This window comes from Halichoerus grypus, chromosome 7 (assembly GCF_964656455.1).
Source record: "Halichoerus grypus chromosome 7, mHalGry1.hap1.1, whole genome shotgun sequence".
Classification (NCBI taxonomy): domain Eukaryota; kingdom Metazoa; phylum Chordata; class Mammalia; order Carnivora; family Phocidae; genus Halichoerus; species Halichoerus grypus.
The window spans coordinates 90,971,179-90,977,744 of record NC_135718.1 but is presented as its reverse complement, the minus strand read 5'-3'; positions in this window follow the sequence as shown (position 1 = coordinate 90,977,744).

Here is a 6,566-nt window from a genome sequence, read left to right as displayed (position 1 = left end):
GTGGCTAGAGTGTGGTCCATGAAGAGGAATATGGGAAGAAATGAGGTTCCAGAATTAAACTGAAATCTGATCAGGCAGGACCTTGTAGGCCATGTGAGGATGTTTTATTTTCCATTAGATATAAGGAGAAGCCAGTGATGGTTTTACAGTATGTTTAAAAGACCTCCTGGGCTACTGTGGAGAGCACAGGAAAAGGGGCCAGGAGGAGAACATGTTGCAGTATTCCAGTCGAGAGGTGGTGGTGGGGGCCCTGGAGATGGAGACACACGGGCAGATCTGTGAAATGCGTGGAAAGTGGCATCGGTAGCATTTGGTAACAGGTTAGCTCTTATGAGCAAAAAGAGGAGGAAGTTTGCAAAGATGCCTCCTGGGTTTGTGACTTCAGCACAGGAACAGATGGTAGTTCCATTTATTTAGATAAGGAGGATGGGAGGAGGAGGCTCCCGAGGTCAATTTTGGACAAGTTGAGTGTGAGATAGCTGAGGAGGCAGTTGGATGTGTGAGCCTGGAGCTCAGAAGAAAGGTCTGGGCTGGAGATTAAAAATATGAGAGTTAACAGCCTTGGGGTGATATTTAAAGCTGTGGGACTGGGTGAGATCACTGGGGTGGGGGGCGGGAGGGAGAGTGTAAGGAGAGAAGGGAAACAGCCCCCCCGACCCACCAAGGAGAGGTGGGTCCATCGCCTCTAATGCCAGAGGTGGAGGGGAGGATGACGAGCTGGCAGGTGGGGGTGCTGAGGAACCTGGGCAGGTGGGGGGAGAGGAGGCATGGCTGACAGAAAGGCCTGACAACACGGGTGCAAGCAACTGTGCTGAATGCCAATGAGGGTCCAGGGGAGACCTTGAAAGCCCTGGCTTCGGCATTGGGATGGTGGATGCTGAAGCTTCCTCCCGTCCTCCCAGAACCCTGATTGCAGGCATCTCCTGATTGTGTGCTCAGCCTTGACACACTGGTCTGAAGTCAGCTATGGTGGGAGAGCTCACACCTCAGACCTTAACAAACACTACGAAGGAGGGCACTTCCTGTAATGAGCAAATCCAAGGAGACTAATAATACACTACATGTTAATTAATTGGTTTTAAATAAAATAAAATAAATTGGGGTTTTTTTCCTTGGAAAGCCACCCCTAGCACTGTGACTCCATTCCTAGCAGAATGAAGGGGGAACCAACCTTCTCTGCTCTCTCTGGCGCCATCAGAATGTTTTCAGAACCGTTTCCATGAAAATGAATGGTCTTTCCAAGAAACCAGCTGAGTGTCTCAGCTTCCTTTGAAGGGAGCTTTTACCTTGCCCCAGGACTCCCTAAAGTCTTAGCCTTTTAGTCACTAATCTTCACAAATTTGATGCAGACCAACAGGAAAAAAATTCAATGTGGTCATATGAGGAATTTCTTCCGACTCTGAGTTAACCGTAAGAAATTCCAGGAAGCATAAGCAGTAAACACATTTCATTTACTCCTGGGTTTATTTACTTGGTAGAAATATCATTAGAAGATTCCAGAATTCAGGGGCTGAGAGTTGACATTTTCCCCATCTTGGTTTTTCATTTAAAAAAAAAATGCTTGCTATTCATGAATATTATAGACAAGAAACTTAACTGGAAGGTGAAAAGTTTGACATTTTCAATATGATGACAACTGGATTAGATCATCTGGTAAACAAGCTAATTATTTAGATACTCAGTGTTAAGATAAAATCATTTTTTGGCTGTGATGTGTAGTCACAGACTTGAGTCCTGGTCTTGCCTGAAAGTGAACCAAAGATTGACCTGAATGCATTGCAGACTCATGAACTTATTAAAGAAGTCAGCGTGCAGACCTAGTCCAGACGGTTCTAAAAGCTTGTTCTCTGACATGTCTTACTCCAAAACATAGCAATGACAAATGAAATTTATCAAGCTTAAAAAATTAAATAAACACTTCTGTGGCCCAGAATTGGGACAGAAACACAAAGCTGTGAGCAAAGCGAAACCCACAAGCTTCCTGGGCTCTAGGTCTGGAACCAGGCAATATTAATCAGAATTTGGCTTTTCCAGAGTAAATTAAAATAAGGGTTCCATGCTGAGATCGGAGACTGAAGCCAGGCTCCCTGCTTGAAGCCAGAGGCAGAGGCAGGCTCCTCCTACTCATGAAAACAAAAATAAGCTATTTCTGCCTGGCCTACAGCTTTCAGCAAACCGTGGACTTAGGGGAGAGAGGACACAGACAGAACTTGCCACATGACTAGGAAAGGGATCAGTCCACCGCCTGGGCTTGGTACTCGGACCTGTGCTGTCCTCTGTATCATTGTGGGCCGCATCTCTGAAGCTCCATTAGTAGACTGGTCTGAACTGGGGTCTAGGCAGCCAAAGGCAGAGTGTAGGCAATCAAACAAAACAAAACAAAACAAAAAACCCACTAGACAGGGAGGGGAAAGCACTGGGGGTAGAGAGGAGAAGAAAAACAGAGACAGAGGGAATGCAAGCCTGGTCTCCAAATGATCTCCTCAACCCAAACCCAATGCTAAGAAAGGCAGCCAACAAAATGAAACAAAAACACGAATTGATTCCCATTGACAGTAATTTTATGGACCCATTGGGGAAAACATCTAATGTGTTTAGAACGTTCAGAGATATATGAAGGAAGAGCTTTCATTTTAAAAAGAGTAAGAACACGATGAGAAAAACACCAGCATAAATGGAGTCAGACTGCATGGGTACCTAAAAGCACAATAAAAATGCAATAGATAAACTAAGCTCTAGACAGGAAGGTGTTCAAGAGAAAATTAGTGAATTGGAGAGGGTGCTGAGGATCTCCCCCAGAAAACGGGACAGAGACGGGATGAAAATGTGGGGGGCGGATAAGAGAGGGGATGGGTTGATGGGCCCCCGCCTGCGTCCACGAGGGGGAGTGTGAGCCCCGTGGTGGGGAAGCAGTTCCCAAAAGGCATTAGCTCAGGATTTTCTACAGTTAACCATCTGAGGTCTGAGGTGGGGGGGTCGTAGGGAGTACCAAGCAGGAGACACATGAATCCTCCCATCTCAGTGAAACTGTGTGACATCAAAGATACATAGAAAAAATCCACGTGAAGAAAGAAAAAAGATGCATCACCCTCCCAGGAATGAGAATTAGACCAATAGCTAACTTCTTATGGGCAGAGAAGTCAAGGAAGCAACGTCTTTGTGTGCTGAGGGAAGTGGCTGAGAACCAAAAATCTCATACCTCTTTAAGTTTTTATTCAATAGTGAGAGGCAGTTAAAGACATTTTCAAAAATACAGTGATTGAGGTATTTCAATTCCTAGACCCTCATGAAAGTAGCTAGCAGGGTTGTATTTTGGCAAAAACAGAAGGAAACAAACAGTGGTTGAAAATGATAACACAGAAATCGATAAACTAGTTAATGAATTTGATTTTCTCACAAACCCCACCATTTTTGCATTTATTAAAGGGATGGACTCTAAGGGCGCCTGGCTGGCTCAGTCGGTGGAGTGTGCGACTCTTGATCTCCAGGTTGTGAGTTCTAGCCATACCTTGGGTGCAGAAATTACTTAAAAATAAAATCTTAAAAAAAAAAAGGGAGGGGTGTGTGGGTGGCTCAGTCTGTTGAGCATCTGACTCTTGATTTCAGCTCAGATCATGCTCTCAAGGTCCTGGGATCAAGCCCTGAGTTGGGCTTCCCACTCAGCAGGCAGTCTACTTGTCTCCCTCTCCCTCTGCCCCTTCCCATCCACATGTTCTCTCTCTTTCTCTCTCTCAAATAAATAAATAAATCTTTTTTAAAAAAGAATGAACTCTAGACACAACTCAAGACAAAAATAAAAAAGCTACACGGTGTTAAGGATGGGAAGAGATGAAGATTATTCAATGGGAAGTTAATATATGCGAAGATCAGTGTCATGTAAGGAAAAAGGACAAAAATGCTGAATAAATTTAGATGTTTTTAGAAAATGGTTAGTTAAGTATGTATGTTAACCATTTCAGGACAACCACTAAAATAAATAAAATATCATGTCTAAGTCAGCAGAAGAGGAAAAGGGGAATACAGAAAAATTTTTAAAGATTTTATTTACTTATTTGACAGAACGAGAGAGGATAAGCAGGGGGAGCAGCAGAAGGAGAGGGAGAAGCAGGCTTCCCACCAAGCAAGGAGCCCAATTCGGGGCTTGATCCCAGAACCCTGGATCATGACCTGAGCTGAAGGCAGACGCTTAACCATCTGAGCCACCCAGGTGCCCCCAGAAAATGTTTTTAATACAAGACAAGGCAGGAAACGTGTGGGGGGAAGCAAAGGATGGTAAACATGAAGTAAAAAAAAAGGAAGTTTGGGGCGCCTAGGTGGCTCAGTTGGTTAAGTGTCTGCCTTCGGCTTGGGTCATGATCCCAGGGTCCTGGGATCAAGTTCCGCGTCGGGCTCCTTGCTCAGTGGGAAGCCTGCTTCTCCCTCTCCCTCTGCCTGCTGTTCCCCCTGCTTGTGCTCTCTCTCTCTCTGTCAAATAAATAAATAAAATCTTTTTTCAGAAAAAAGGGAGTTAGGGTGCCTGGGTGGCTCAGTCGTTAAGCGTCTGCCTTCGGCTCAGGTCATGATCCCAGGGTCCTGGGATTGAGCCCCACATCGGGCTCCCTGCTCTGCGGGAAACCTGCTTCTCCCTCTCCCACTCCCCCTGCTGTATTCCCTCTCTCGCTGTGTCTCTCTGTCAAATAAATAAATAAAATCTTTAAAAGAAATAAAAATAAAAATAAAAAAAGGAGTTAAGCATAAATTCAAATATTGTAATTACCTTTGCAACCATAGATGATAAAAATTGATATTAAAAAAGGATATTATTTGAATGAATAAAAAACCCAAATCAGTTATATACTGTATACAAGAGACATATCTAAAATAAAACAATACAGAGAAATAAAAAATGAAGGAATAGCAAATGATTCACAGTAAAAAAATATATTTTTTAATATTTTATTTTTAAGTAATTGCTACACCCAACATGGGTCTTGAACTTACAACCCTGAGACCAAGAGTCACATGCTGTACTGACTGAGCCAGCCAGGTGCCCCTCACAGTAAAAATATTAACAAAAAGAAAGCTGATATAGATATCTTAATATCAGATGCAATAAAATTTAAAAACATAAAAATTAATAGCAAGAAAGAGGGACAAAATATATATTAACACAACATGCTTCATAACATACAGTCATAAACCTGTGGACACCTCAAAAACTAACCATACTGTAGAGAAATTTACCAACCTATTATAATGGTAAAAGGTTTTAACACACTTTTGATAGCTCTAGCAGAATAAAAAAATTAGCAACTACCCAGAATATTTGAACATAAGACTTTAAAATTTGATCTAATGCATATATTAAATACATATAATACTCTGAACCAAGCAAATGAAGAATATGTACACTATATTTTTTTAGATTATCTATGGAACTTTTACAAAAGAAATTTATCACAATACTAGATTAAAAAGTAGTCTCAACAAATTTTTAAGAGATCAATATCTTACAGACCATAATTTGACTAGAATTCAAATAAATCAGAATCAACACTAAAAATGTAATTTAAATTTCTGCATGTTTTGAAGATTTTATTTATTTATTTGAGAGAAAGCTAGCACAAGCAATGGGAGGGGCAGAGGGAGAGGGAAAAGCAGACTCTCCACTGAGCAGGGAGCCTGATGCGGGGCTCGATCCCAGGAACCTGGGATCATGACCTGAGCCAAAGGCAGACACTTAACTGATTGAGCTACCCAGGTGCCCCAATTTCCACATGTTTTGAAGCTTAAAAATTTACAGCCAAATAACTCAAGGTTAAAAAGGAAATCACGATGAAAATTACAAAAATGAATCATGAACTATCTAGTGGCAAATGTATATCCTTAAATGTATTTAAGAAAACAAGATTGAAAATAAACAAGTTAACCATCCAACATAGGAGGTAGAAAAATCATAGAGGGGGCACCTGGGTGGCTTAGTTGGTCAAGCGTCTGCCTTTGGCTCAGGTCATGATCTCAGGGTCCTGGGATCGAGCCCCATGTTGGGCTCCCTGCCTGGTGGGGGGCCTGCTTTTCCCTCTCCCTCTGCCCCCCCCACTCATGTTCTCTCTCTCTCTCTCAAATTATTCAATAAAATCTTAAAAAAAAAAAAAAGAAAGAAAAATCGTAGAGTAAGAAATGAACAGTAGAGAAAAAAGGTGCATTAGTTAGTTTCCTATGGCCGCCATAACAAAGGACCACCAACTGGTTGGCCTGAGCAACAGAAATGTATTGTCTCGAAGTTCTGGAGACCAGAAGTCTGAGACCCAGGTGGAGGCAGGGCCATGCCCCCACTGAAGGTGCAGTGGAAGGAACTGTCCCAAGCTCCCTGCTAGCTCTGGTAGCCCCAGGTATTCCTTGCCTTGTAGACACATCACTCCAGTCCTCTTCACCTGGCCTTCTCCCTGTGGGTCTTCACAACTTCTTCCCTCTGTCCAAATTTCCCTCCTCTTATAAGGACACCAGTTGTGCTGGATTAGTGGCCCATCCTACAGTAGTTTGACCTCATGACACCTTAACTAATCACATCTGCAATGACCCTTATT